The 14,821-nt window shown below is 47.4% G+C and overlaps 1 long non-coding RNA gene across 7 annotated transcripts in view; it reads right to left on the minus strand.

Annotated features, from left to right (window-relative positions):
• Positions 1-4,836: 4,836 nt before the first annotated feature.
• The window catches only part of LOC103159566, a 50,568-nt gene continuing 40,583 nt past the window's right edge, over positions 4,837-14,821 (minus strand). For 5 of the 7 annotated variants that reach the window (XR_004770771.1, XR_003487256.2, XR_003487255.2 and 2 more), the window contains 3 exons: positions 8,520-8,611; positions 6,692-7,063; positions 4,837-6,511 (listed from right to left, as the gene is read on the minus strand). This is a non-coding gene — a long non-coding RNA (uncharacterized LOC103159566). The remainder of the gene's footprint in view (positions 6,512-6,691; positions 7,064-8,519; positions 8,612-14,821) is intronic. The other 2 variants (XR_004770772.1, XR_003487258.2) reach the window with 2 other exon arrangements.

A 14,821-nucleotide genomic window follows, 5' to 3' on the forward strand; every position in this document is an offset into this window, starting at 1 on the left:
ACCAAAAGTACGATCTCTATTTTTGTGAGGATGTTTTACCTCTTGGGTGAGGCGCTGGCCTCTATCACATCTGGCTTCCATAGCAGAAGGACTGGGTGGCTCAGAGAGGTGAGGGACTCTAAGTACCAATCCCAGTTCCCCCATTCTGGACTTCAGGTTGTTAGTACTCTGCTGCTGTCCGCCTCACACCCACTCAGATGTGCTCCACAAAGCTTTGATTTGAGAATACCTGGGGACCTAGCAATAACAAGAGGACACAGCTCTAGGGAGGGGAAGCCAATGAGATCAATAGGAAACACTGGGGAGGGAGACAATTGGAAATGGATGTCTTAGCCAGCTCCAGGACCTGGCCAAAGACAACACTGTCCTTTTCACGGTGTCTCTGGGTCTGTCACAATAAGGGGAGCCATAGCTAAAGAGCATTGTTGAGGTCCTGGGGGGTGAAATAATCATCCTGCCCTGCCCCTGCCCCTGACACAGAGGGATGCATGTGATGTGTGTCCTTGCTTCAAGTCTGATGAAGTGATGGAGCTAGCTACTAAGGATTTACAGCTTACTAGTTTGGGTTTGAACCCTTTGCTCCAGCAGTGTAGAAAGGGGCCAGGAGGGAAAGAACATCATCTCATTGTCCAATACGCTGTGTACATGGGGCTGTGGCTTTTGGGAGCCATGTCATTGAGACGTGCTACTCAGTTCTCTGCAGGTCAGATCCAACGGAGGGAAGGGAATCTATATACATCAGGAGGTGTATATTCCAGGGCTATGCACACATTTTGCCCTTTTCACAAACAAGCAGACCAGGCTTAAAGGGGTGAAGTAATGTGACCACAGCCCCAATACTGGTGTGGGCATGCATGTCAGGTAAGAGTCCATGGTGGCTGACTCATGCTGCTTCCCTGTGCCCTTGGAAGCCTGGAGTGTGTGGGTAAGGGTCAGGGCCTGAGGGCAGAAATCAATGGGTTCACATCCAGGACCCAACACACACGTTGGTCATGTTTCACGCAGCCTTGTTTTGCTCATCTGTAAGATAGAGACAGGGACAGCCCCAACGTCCTCAGAGGAATGATGGGAGGTGTAAGCAGCTAAGGTGGGAAGAACACTGGGCATCTACTAAAAGTTCAGTCCATGGAAGATGTTGTTAACACCACCATTGCAGTTGCTACCATGGAAAGGAGGATCTGGAGGATGAGCTCCACCTAGTGTGCTTGGGAACCTGCTTTGTTCTCCACCCTAGCTCCATGCAAAATTGGGTGGGCAGTGCACAGTCCCAGATCCAGCACAAACATGAGATCAGAGGGTGGTCGAATTTAAACATTCAGAACTCAAGGTACAACTAGGTGCCAGGGGAAAGGAACAAAGGTTTCTCTCACAATCAGTTTCAAGGGTAACTGAGGTGGCTGGGGAAACATTGCACTGGACATTTGCACCTTACAAAGCAATGCTGGTGTATCAAGTGCTCTGTTGGGACGTAACACTCCTCAAAGCATGTTTGCAAAGCTAGTCCAGATTTTACCTGTATCTAGATGGATTCCTGTCTCCTCCCAAAACCCAGGGGTGATAGGATGCCTGTAGGCTCTGGCAGATATTTGGGGATGGCCTTGAGAGGTTCTGAGAATAGTCACTCTCACAGGGTCTGACCCAGAGACAGTCACTCCTTCATTTTTAACGTGTTCTGTGAGGGTTGGAGCCTGGACTAGGGAATGAACCTCATTATCCTGTCACTCTTCAGTGCCTCCACTAAAGCCTTAAACACTGGACCCCTACATCTCTATATTTCCACCACCCCATGAACACACTCAGAAACCAAGCCACTAGCCACCTCTGTGATAGGGCTGATTTCAGTGAGAGTGATGGAACATGTCCCTTGTGTAGCCGCAACACTAAACAGTGAGAGACGAGAGAGGAGTCAGGCAAATGCTTTGCATGCTAACCCACTGCCAGTTGGGTAAACAAACCAGAATATCACACTTGAGCACAGGTGTGCAATAGAGCAGTATATGAGCAAGAGCAAGGGGACTCAGAAGAACATCTGCCATCCCATCCCACTCCTGTGAGTGACAGTAGAGTGTTCTGTCATTGTGTCCAGACATCATCAGCTTCATTCAAGGTTGACACTCAAGTACCGATAACTGTGGTAAGTGTCTATTCGTTTCATGTCAGTCAGTGAGAATTTCCCTACCTCAGCTCTATTAATACTTGGGGCTGGCCTGGCTAAGTCTGTGCTGTGGGGGGATACTGATGCATTGCCAGGAGTTTCACAGCACCTTTCTGCTGCAGATGACAATAGTGTTCACACCTCACTGCCCCAGTTGTTTTTAAATTTTTTATTATTTTTAATTACTCATATTTACTTATCCATCCCCCCATTCCATCTCCCTCCCCTCCTCCCATGTTCCCCACCCAACACCCCCGCCCTGACTCCTCTCCAAGGATAGTGAGGCCCTCTACCAAGGACCTTCAAAGTCTGTCATATTGTTTGGGTGAGGGTCTAGACCCTTCTTGCTGTATCTGGGCTGTAACAGTATCCCTCCATAAGAAATGGGCTCCCAAGTCCATTTGTGCTCTAGGGATAAAGACTGGCTCTGCTGTCAGAGGAGCCATAGACTGTCTTGGGCTCCTAGCTGGTACCCACATTCAGAGAGTTTGGTTTGGTCCAATGCTGTTTCCCAAGCTTTATGACTAGGATCTCCATTCTATCAGTAGGTCAGGTCCACTGTTCCTGCAGGTCTCTCCATCCCCGTCTTGGCTCCTTTGCTCAACCCTCCTCCCTCTCCACAACTGAATTCCAGTAGTATGGTTCAGTGCTTACCTATGGGTGTCTGTTTCTGCTTCGAACAGCAACTGGATGAAGACTCTCCTTCCTTTCCCTGCCCCCTGGCTCCAATTTGTCCAGGGGTTCTTGTCCCCATCCCCTTCTTTGAAGGACTCTGCAATCTTCTCTTGGGGTCCTCCTTGTTTCCTAGTTCCTCTGCCCACTGCCCCAGTTGTGCCAATAAAATAGTGTCCCCTGGAGGCAGCATCACCACCAGATGGGAACCACTGAGGACATGAACTCTCACATAGCCCAGGGCTGTGTGTAAAATCATTATTCATAGTATGCAGTTACCCCTTCTCTAACTGAGAAGGGTGTAAATTAAATCTGGGTTCAAGGCTTAGTCTTGGAAGGGCTGGGCAGGGTCAGTCTGTTTCACATGATCTTGCTGTGTTCCTGTCTTGCCAGAGGATGCTCAGTGAGCCCCCAGGTACTGGGCTGGGGAAGACAGTTCATAGTTCATCATGCAAGCTTGAGGACCTGAGTTCTAGCCCACAGAACACATAAAAAGCTGGGCCTCCTGACAGGTTCTTATAATTTCGGAGCTCAGTAGACATAGGGAGATGGGTTCATGAGATCTCACTGGCCATCCAGCCTAGCTGCATTGGCAAGTTCCAGGCCAGTGAGAAACCTGCCTCAAAAGATGAGGTGGATGGCTCCTGCAGAATGACATCATCTAAAGTTGACCTCCAGCCTCCACACATATGTACATACATACACATACACATGCACAACACACACACACACACACACACACACACACACACACACACAGCCCATAGAAAGATGAACCCTTAACAGTAGCAATCCCTGACAACTACAGTGCCCTCATGAGTCACACAACCATCTTTCCCTGCAGGGCCTGCCCCATTTTACACATGAGCACACTGAGACCTGGACTGATAGGAGAAGATCACCCCAAGTTACAGAGCAGACAAACTACCAGAGGCTAGACTTGGATTCACATCTTGTCAGGCCGCTTTCTGAGTCGAGTCAACACTGATTAAATGATGGGAGGCAGGCAGGCGACTTAATAAAAAAATGCAAATCCAGGATGATGGATATATTTAGGAGGATGAATTATTATGTGGTGGTATAAAAATAGATCAAAGGAGAGCACGTGGACTTGCCAGCCCGGCTGTGTGAGAGACGGGAGGTGAATGCAGTGCACCAGTGACATTTCATTAACTTTGCTGGGAAAACATGGGGAGGCTGCCACCTAAAAACACAACATTCACCGTGTCCCTTAAAGGAACAGTGTATGTCATGCCATCCCGTGACGAGGAGGCAGACTCCCCATGGGCAGCTCCAGTTTTCAGTGTGTACTTGTGGGTTCTGTGACCTCCGTGCCATTGAAATGATGTCTGGGGTCCTTTGTGTAGATGGATCTCACAGAGATAAGTAGATCAACCTTATACTGGAGAGCAATCATGTACGACGCTGGGCAGTTATTCTGTACATTTTTTTCAGAAAGAAGTCTGTGATGCTTAATCTTGGTTATCAATTTGAGTATATCTGGAATTAACTAATCTCCAAGGAGCTGGACTTGCCTGTAAGGGATTTTCTTGATTGATCAATTGAAGTGGAAAGACCCACACTAAATCTGGGACATACCTTCTGTAGGCTGCCCACATAAAAGGATGTGGAAGACGGAAGCTTGTGCTTTTTGCCTGCGTGCCCTCACTCTCACTGGCAAGTTCATCTACCCTGTTTTGGGGGGCATTCCTTTGCTGTTGTTAGAACCTATTTCTTCAGGATCCCAATGTAGACTGCGGACAAGCAGCTCCTTAAGAATCCCCCAGGACTCCAGCACCAGATTGGAACTGCTGAGATGTCTAGTCGGGTGGATTGAACAACTACCCAGTCGTTGGCCTTTCCATTACGAGACAGCCCTTGTTCGACTACCTGGACCATAGCCTCTAAGCCTCTCTAATAAATCCCCTCTAAATATATGTAGATAGATATATAGATACCCATTCCATCAACTCTGTTCCCCGCCCCCCCCAAAAAAAAACAACAAAAAATGCAGGGATCCAGGTTTAAAGAGGGGAAATAACAAACTCATGGCACTTCTACTATGGAGATAAACTGCTGGTAAAAATAAGCCACTCTGCACCCTGTGCCTTCTGAGGCCCAGGTATTTATGGGAAAGAGAGCAAGAGCAATGGTGTGAGATGAGTGCAAATCCTGAGCCCAACAAAACCAACTTGGTGACCTGAAGCTTGCTGTTTAATCCGACTACACCTTCTTTTGCTCACCTGTAAAAACCGACTGCAGCAGTCCCAAACCTCAAAGCACTGATAGGAGATGTGATGTGTTGACATGCATAAAGCACCAAGAACAAGCCATGTGAAGTTTGGTAACTGGGGACATCGCTCAGTCTGTAGACAGCTTGCCCAACATTCACAGCCCAAGGTTCCTTTCCCAGCACCACATAAACTGGTGTGGTGCCACGCACATGTAATCCCAGCACTCCAGGGCTGGAGGCATGAAGATCAGAAGTCAAGGTCATCTTTGGCCACACTGTAAGGTCAAAGTCAGCCTGGGATTAAAAACACTTGGTGACTGTAAGATAGCATCCTTATAATGGTGATAAGAGCTCCTGCTTTATGGGCCTATGATCTTTACTCCCATCTGACCCAGTGTTCCCTGTCTCAATATCCAAGAACAATGGGAAAAGTTTAGTTAGTCAAGAATTAGGGACAAATGAGAAAGGGAATTCAAATATTCACGAGCCTAGGTGCACATAAGGCCCCAGGGGACAAAAGGAACTCAAGGATGGTTTCAGGAGCTTCCCCCACCCCAGAGATGGGTGGGAACATTACCATGAACATTTACAGCTTCCTAAGCATTGAAGGTCTTCCAGGCCACAAAGTGCTGATTCTTCACTCTCTCTGTGGTGAGGGAATGTCCCTTGAAGCTGGTGACATCTCAGTAGGTAAAGTGCTTACAGGCACGAGGACCCTGGTTTAATTCCCAGAAGCCGCACTCAATAATATGTAAAGGAATGCACAGGTTGGCGTGTGCGGGAGTGTGCTCCGAATCCCAGCACTTGGAGGCAGAAGTAGACCCTGGGGGCTCTGGCCAGCCAGCCTAGCCTTCTTGGCATGTCTCAGTATGGTGAGAGTCTCAGAACACAAGATGGCTCCTGAGTAATGGCACTGAGGCTGTCCTGTGGCCTGTACACCCATGTGCACATTTGTGCACCTCCATGCACACAGGTGTATAAACCACTCAAAATGATTTGTGTTGATGTTAGTCATAAAGGATCTGCTTCTTCCCAGAGGACTCACACTTCGCTTTCAGAACGGACAGTCTCCATAAGGCCCCTGGGCTTCAGCTGCTTCATGCCCATTTTCTCTTGAAGAGCAAGTCCCGGGAATCTTGTGAACCTCCCCGGAGAGTCAAGGTCCCTGAGGATCATGGGAGGGAAGTCTCTAGCTTGTGGTTTTCACAGAATTCCCAGAGTTAGAAAATAGTGGATGGTTGTCCTGAGTCTCAGAAATTCACACCTGTGAGAATCACTACTGAGTGTGATACGGTGGCCAGGGAAATGGAGAAGATGTAAGGGACTTGCTTGTCTGAAGAGGAAACGGGTGAATGCCGGGCAAGGTTGTGATTTTCCCCATCTCAGAGTAAAACTCTAGGTCCTTTTCCTGTCCCACACTGGCTCACAGTAAGACTCACCAGCAGAAACACCTGTTACATGGAGGCACAACCAACATTTGTTGAATTAGTGCATGAGGCTGAAAGTGAACCCTATTTGTGGCTCCTGGCTTCCCGAAATTGCCACCCATTACAGTCTTTCATGTACATAGAAATGCTCATTCAGAAACAGAAGAGATGACAAAGTCAGGCCTACAGTGTCAGCATGCCTACCTCTCCTTCAGAATTGGTTTACTAACTCCAAGCTCACTGAGGACAGGAAACTTGATGGCTTGCATGTGGGAGAAAAAAAAAAAGTTTAATACATTAGACAGGCTCAAAGCTAAGAAAGGAAAACAATAGCTTCAAAAACAATGGAGCTGTGACATGTGGCGTGTGGCATGTGGCATGTAGCGTGTGGCATGTGGCATGCATTGTCTTGCTTCTATTCTAACACCCCCATGATTTTTTTCCTTTTCCAGGCCCCACGGGCAACAGGTACATAAGACAGTCACAGTCCTCGAGGCTCAGCGTAACCAGGGATTCTGCACAAACCAGCTGCCAATGGTCACATATTTTCTGATACTCCAAGGTGAACCACAGGCCCTTGAAAACAATAAAACACAACAACAGCATTCTTTGGGTTTCTTGCCTAAGTGGACAAGGAACTGCAGCAATTATGCTGGGGCCTTTGCCGCAAAGCCTGCTTGCTTCCCGAGCTACAGCTGCGCTCCAGAGAGATCATTAGTCAGTGCGCACATGTTATTGAGGGCAGTAGTGTCATTGCCAGTTGAAGATGCCCTCAGTCAAGTGTGAGAGCCAGAAATGGAGGTCAAAATAATTAACCTCATGTGATTTTGGCAGAGCTCCTTGCAATATCACCATGTGCATCTCATATTTCAGCAAAATAATGCATCTATTTGCTCACGAGTCTCCCTTTTCTCCCCTCTTCCCTCACTCCACTGCCAGTCTTTCCCCCTCTTCTGTCTCCCAATCCGTGTCTTTGGCCTGCTTTTCTTTATCCCCTCCCCACCCCAATAGCAGGCTGTCATAATTCACTGCACCCATAGGCATTGCTGGCAGAGGCTCAGTACTGTCTCCCATCACCATCACAACAACTCTCTGAAGAAAAGCAGATGCATCCCTCTGTAAAGGCTTCTTTTGGCCCAGTTTTGGAGTAACCCACTCTCATGTGCACCATGTTCACTGCAGGAGTCATGGCCAAAGCATCCATGGTCACTCTACTTTAGGAAGACTCCCATCTGGCATGGAGAGGGGCCAGCCTGGGTTTGGCAATTGGCTCTGGGTTCAAATGCTGTTTCCTATTTGCTATTGGAGAAGGGTCCTTAAGGGATCATGTGCAGCCAAAAGCTAAGGGTATTCTCCAACTTGTGAGGAGGAACACATTGCCTAACATGCAAGGTTCCATCAGAGTGTGGGGGTTATAAGACTTAATTCTGTTCCCTCGTCCAGCCAGCCATCCTTTTCATTTGACAATGTTTGACTTCATGGAGTGGTATTCTCCACTATGCACGTTTTGTAACTGATATGAGCCATTTTATTAATTAAAGATGTCATTGTAGCCATGTATTTTGTTACTATTAAATGAAACACTCAAGGCTTGCATCCTAATTAGCACAAATCCCAGGATCCCCTTCATTCTTGACCTTAATTTAGTTTTCCATCTCCCCATCCTTGCTGCTTATCCAAGGACCTCCCAGTCACTCTAGCTTTTTAGTATCAAGGCTCTTTCTTTACACTCTAAATGTAATGCTCCCCATCACACCAGAGGCCACAGTTGAAGAATGGTCTCATGTATGTGGTACAGTCAGGGGCACCATTGCAGAACCTAGGCTGTACCAGGGCTGCTAAGATCAGTTTGGGTACAAGGTTCTCCAAGAACACTAATAAGCATACTTTGAAGTCATCCCTAGTTCTGTACAGGATGTGAGGGGAACCAATGACTGAGACACTCTCCATCTCACAGAAGCTCATTTGACCTCTTTTCTCCTGTCCATGAGTCCCGATGACGATGACCCCACCACTCTGCTCCCTTGCTCACCTCATGTCTCTGGGGTCAGGGTGGTCCTCTTGTCCACTTTCTGTCATGCCTGTCTACAGGATCCCTTTGCAAGTTGATCCACATCCAGATCCCTGCAGATGAGAGAGAGAACAGCAGAGAGAACAGCAGCTCCTGCAAGCATCCATGGCCCTCTAGCAACATGCAAAGCCCTGTCACTACCTCCATGTGGAAGAACGGGACCACACCCTAAAGAGGTCCCTGTCCAGTGTAGTTCTCTTGTCCTACCCAGAGACACTTGGAGGAAGTTCCTGAAGGTTGCAGTTGTGTCTCATGCTTACTTATTAAAACTACAACGCAAAGCAAACAAAACATCTGCCTTGTGGAAGCTCACACTCCAAAGTAGAGCCCCATACCCCTGCTTCACCCCAGGTACAGTGGAATTTGTGCTACTTAACTAGATGTCAATCCATTCTGGAATGCCTGGAGGAACAGAGAAATCCCAGGCACCTGAGCAGATGGCTAAGAGGACATATGAAGGACATGGCAACCCTGAGCAGACAAGCACAGTTTTAATCCACCCACCCATTGATGCACACACACACACACACACACACACACACACACACACACACACACACACACACCTCCACTCCACTTACTCCATTCTTCACTTAGGGAAGGTTACAACCCAGGTATTAAGCAGAAGCAGGGTAGACTTCAAAATTAGTCCACTTTTCTATTCCTCACACATTAGTTGTGAACCATCGCAGAATTTGGGATATAAAGGCACTGGTAGGTCAAGGACAAACATCCCCCACTTTCTAGTCAATTCCCATTGAATATACAAGTTCTGAGGTATATCCATTGAAACTTCACTATGTACCTTGGTTTCCCTTCTTGGAAGCTGTGGCAAGAATGTGGTCATGACTGGAGTGTTTTAGGATCACAGAAGGGGAGGGCTTCCTGGGATTCACACAAGTACAGTGGCCAGGACCAAGCAATGGTTAAAATATGAGGAAATTGCTTCCAGAAGTTTACACTCTTGGCTTGACTCATAATTTAACCTTGAATATAGTTTTCAAAAATCATCAAGTCCCCAAAGCCTTCATCTCTAACGGTGATTAGCTATGATGTGGTCAGCAGGAAAGGCAGGACGTTCATATATTTATTTCCAAGAACGCACATCATGCATGCTGAATCTATTCCTTCTGCACTCAGGGAGAAGAATTCCCTCCCTTACAGGCTCCAGGCTGAGCACTGTGACATTTGACGCTAGATAGATCCAGGCTTCTCCCCTCAAGGAACTTCATGTCTAATGACAGAAGAGGACAAGAATCTTAGCAACCCTGGCAGGAAAACATGCACTGATTCAGCTGTCTAGTTGCAGAAGGTCTTGTACATGACATTTCTGTCCCCCATCCAGCCACCCATGTATTCCGAGACAGCCCAGTGAAGGCAGCTCTTGTGCTTTGAACACAAAATGCCTCACATAGGTTCTTGTGTTTGAACACTTGGCCTCGAGTTGGTCATGCTGTTTTGTAAGATTGTGGAACATTTAGGAGATGGAGCCTCACTGCAAGAAGTGGTTCACTGGGGGTGGGCCTTGAAGTTTCTACAGCAAGCTTCCTATCTGCAGCTCTACTTTTGGACTGCATATGTAATGTGACCATCTGCCCCCTCCTCCTATAGCCAAGCCTTCTTAACCATCATAGATGGCTACAATAAGAACTACAATAAGGTCTTTCTTGTATGCGCTGTTTTGGTTGGGTATTTTAATTGGTAATGAGGAAAAACAATGAATGCAGAGCTACCGCCTCTACTTTGCTGATGAAAGAACTGAAGGTCAAAACTGCAGAGCAAGAAGGTAGACATCCCTCTGAGCACGCATACCTACTACTCCTTCCATTCCATTTCCAGTAGCAAAGGAAAGAACAATTTCTCACTCGTCCTGGCATCCAACCTGCCCCCTGCTGGTGTCTTGGGGAGAAACTCACAGAGGGCCAGTCGGGTGCTGAGATTTTCTCCTTTTTCCTCCACCCAATCAGGTTCCTGCAGCCGCTATTGAAATATCCACTCTGAGACTTAATATCTATTCATAATTGTTTGGCCATTGGCTTAGGCTTCTTACTGGCTAGCTCTCTCTTAATTATTAGCCCATAACTATTGATCTGTGTATCTCCACATGGCCTTATCTTATTGGAGAATGCGGGACATTCTACCTTCCTGGGAGCTACATCTCTATCCCTGTTTGGATTTCATGCCTAGCTAAATCCTGCCTCTCCATTGGCCAAGACAGCTTGATTCATCAACTAATAAGAGAAACATATATTCCCAGCATACAGAAGGACATCCCTCATCAGTCAGGAGAGCCAGGAGACCTGTGGGTCCACAGGTTACAGTAGGAAGCTGAGACATGGAGACCTCCTGACGCATCGTGGATCTCTGTGACTCAGGACCAGCACCAAAGCCTCGAGGTCATAAGTGAATAGCTGCTCCTTACACTGCCGCATCCAAGTTGATGACAACCTTAGTTAGGGATAAAACTTTGCAGACTCTTATATCCCAGCCTCTGCACCTACCTAGCCCATCTGGTTCCTCCATATCTCCCTAAGCAATGGCTCAATGAAACCCATGAAGCTCCTGGGTTGCCATGGAGATGACAAGGTTACATCTAATTGGAAGCAACTATGGGAGAAGATGATCATACAGCTTTCCCTGGGCTACTCCTGAGCATGTTCTCCAACACCCTTCGCATCTGGAGTCAAGGATTTTCCTGGCTCTCATGAAAAACCCTGAGGCTTTCAATTTCCTCAGCCTGGCCAACAGGTTACCTCCATTTTCACACAGCTCTGCCACAGGTCCTTCACACAAAGCAAGTTGGTTCCCCTCTCGCCCCATTTGTTTTGTGATCTAGTAATTCTGAAACACCTGATGAGACAAGGGCAAGAAAAGATTTTCAGTGATTACAAAAATCCATTGAGTATCTATAGGAAAGCCATTCCAGGGCTTTGATGCAACCACTGAGCATCGTCCTATAGGCCAAAAGGCAGAGGGTGTCTGGTGAGTCGGAGTAACTCCATCCCTTGAATCTGGAGAGATGGCTCAGTCAGTAAGGTGCTGCCCAAGCCTGCATGAGGATCTCGGTTAAGATTCTCAGCATCCATGTAAGAAGCTACACAAGTCTGTAATCCCAGCACCAGGGATGTGGGGACAGAGTGATCCCTGGAGCTCATTGGTCAGCCAACAGAATCAAACTGACTATAATAGAAACCTACCTCCAGAAATAAAGTGGAGGGTAATAGAGGAAGACATCCAACATTGACTTGCATGCACACCTTCTCAAGAGCATGTGAACACACAAGCACCATCAATCCTCACAGCTGCCCAGGGTGAGATCTACAAAAGAACCAAGGCTGGGATAGAGAAAGAAGCTAAGCTGGGTGCCTCCAGGCCTGGCCAGCCCTGGACCGAATGTAAGCAGCTGGCTCCCTTCTTGCACTCTCCATTCTTACTCTTCCATTCATGACATTTAGTGCTTTTAGAGACGGTGAGATGTGGGTTACTGGAAGAAATGTCTAGAAGGTAACAGATATCCATAGCAGAGCAGCCACAACTTGAGCTCTGAAAGATAACCGCACAGGAACAGTCCTTCCCACGTTTTCTTTCAAGGCTCAGATGTGCCTCTTCCCTGATCTGGGTGTTAATCCCAAACTCCCTGATCATACATTTAAACTGTGCGTTTAATTGTCCAACTCTTAATTAGGTGTGTAATTGGGGAGTCTGAGACAATGTGTAAATGAGCAAACAGTTCCCAAACTTCATTTCTGTTACTGCCTCCGACTTCCTCCCACAGACACAGGAGCCAAGCTGGCGTCTTTGCTCTACAATCATTTTCTTTCCCATCTCATTTTCTGATCCAAACATTTGAGGGTGAAGTACCTGGGTCCTTATTTAAGTCATCAAACAGAAAACAGTCATTGTCCCCCCACACCTCAGCAAAGTACAGGTATAAATAAGAAATAGAACAGGCACCCGTGCAATCGGGGCCAAAGTTGATTCTGATTTAAATGCTGAACTTGGCATTCGAGGCTGTGCCTTTATCCTCAAGGCTGCGCCTTCGTCCATTCCTGCTGTAACTGCAAGGAGCCATGGGCTGTGATTTGGCAAACCTCCAACCCCACGGTGACCCAGGAGGCTTTTGATTCCCATGCAGCTGTAGAAGCCAGCCCAAAGTCAAGCCTTAGCTCAGAGGTAAGGCTAGACTCCATGATAAGCAACTCCACCCCTTGCCCCTTGTCCATTGATGTCTGGAGCCAAAATGACTTGCCAGGATAGACCTCCTTTCTTTCTTTCTGTCCATTCCCACAATGTAGTTAGAACATTCCGATGCACATATGTCCATGAACTAGCCTTGCCAAACTTTGGATAAAGAAATGCCAAGATGTACCTGTGTTCTGCAATGAAGGCCTGAGAGGGGAGGGAAGAGGAATATGGCTAAGGCTAAGATAACATTACTAACAATCTAACCTGCAAGCATCCCCCATGAAGTGTGTTTGTGTGTGTCTGTGTATGTGTGCGTGCGTGCACGTCACACATGCTCCTGTGTGTGCATGTGTAGGCCAGAGGGGTGTCTTTTTCTACTTTTCTTCACCTTTCTGCTCTGAGACAGGGTCTCACACTGAACCCTGTGTGAGTTTGCTGATTTGGCTAGCCTGGCTGACCAGCAAGCCCTAGGCTTGTTTCCAACTCCCAAGTGCTGGAATTGTTAGCACAGTTTGTGTGTGCCTGGCCTGTTCCAAGGATGCTGGGGACATGAACTCAGATCTTCTTGTTTCTGAGACATGCACTTGACCGACAGAGTCGATTCCTCAGCCCTGTAAGCAATGCAATGCTTTTTTTTTTCAATGCAAGCTGGAGCTCCAACCCTCAGCTCTGTTAGCCCCTGTTTCTGGGTTTTCCTGCCCTGACTGGCAGGGGTGAGGGCAGAGGTAGGGAGAAGTGGGTTGGAAAGAAAACACATTCCAGAGACGAAGATGCTGCTCCCTCACCGCTGCAGTGTTTGCTTGAGTTCTTCTTGCCTCTCTTGACAGAAAGCATGCATTATTTATCCCTGAGCAGGGAATTTTGCAGTCATAATAAAGGTCAGGAGGGGAAGAGAGAGAGTTATCTAAATCCACAGCTATATTCAGGTGCATGGAGAATGACAGATTGGGGAGCCAGAGGATAACAAGGTGAAGGCAACACACATGTTCCTATTTCTTGTTTCCTCCATCCCTTTTCCTTTCCTGTGAGAAAAAAATCACACCAGCAAGCCTGTAACCCCTGTGAACCGGTACCCATCCTTCCCACCCCTGACACCCTGAGACAACCTCTCCAGTTCTTTTCATGAATAAATCAAGAAGCCTGAACCAGGCTCTGTGGATGTGAGGCTTGCTGGACAAAGCTGGCCTATGTCTGATTTGCAGCTCCCACCCCTTGGGTGGAGTCAAATTTCTCTTCTGGAACCTCCAGACCTGTTTTCTTTAATGAAAACATTAAATATGTGCTCCATAACATTTCGAGACAGTGACTGGAGACTTTAAGAGGGACAGACAAGCAGGTGGAATGCCACAGTTCCAGCAAAGGTTGGGTATCCTGGTGTTAGCAGCATTGTGATGCACCCTCTGGGGGCAGGTCATGGGGTGCATCATTACTGTTACAGGCCACTTCCCCTGCCCCCCACCAGGGAAACAATGCCTGGCCTGCTTTTCGTTGATGCTCAGCCACAGCAAACCATCAAGCTGCTCTGTCCACACTGGAGCTGAGAGCTACTGTTGTTACCAACACCAGGAGAAGGTAGTGCTTCCTATTTCTTTACAGTAACTGAGGAAGGAACACACCTGTGCCCCAGCAGAATGGGCCCAGCAGCTGCTCTTCTACTTCCAGTGTTAGGATTTCAGTAAAAAGTAACTCCAAAGATAAACTGTTATTTTATCGCTGACACTGCTGAAATCCTCCAAACAGAGATAAATTATAGCAACCTGCTAATGTCTGGCTGGAGATGGGTCATCCTCATATGCCTTTGTTCTTTAGCAGGATGAGGATTCCCAGAGGAATGGACCTTGTCCTGAAGCTAACTCTACCCAGCGATGCTCTGAATGATGTGACACCATCTGGGTTATCCACTGCTCACCGAGCGGCAAACGGGCAGTGAGAGAGAGCACAAAGACTGGAATGTCAACAGGGCTCAAAGAACAATTATAACAGTCTGCATTTCCTATCGACTGATGTTTGTAGCAGCTTTGCACATAATCCCCCTTGGAAGCAACCAAAGGCACAATCCAGTAAATGAATGGATAAAT

Source organism: Cricetulus griseus, chromosome 7 (assembly GCF_003668045.3).
Source record: "Cricetulus griseus strain 17A/GY chromosome 7, alternate assembly CriGri-PICRH-1.0, whole genome shotgun sequence".
NCBI lineage: Eukaryota > Metazoa > Chordata > Mammalia > Rodentia > Cricetidae > Cricetulus > Cricetulus griseus.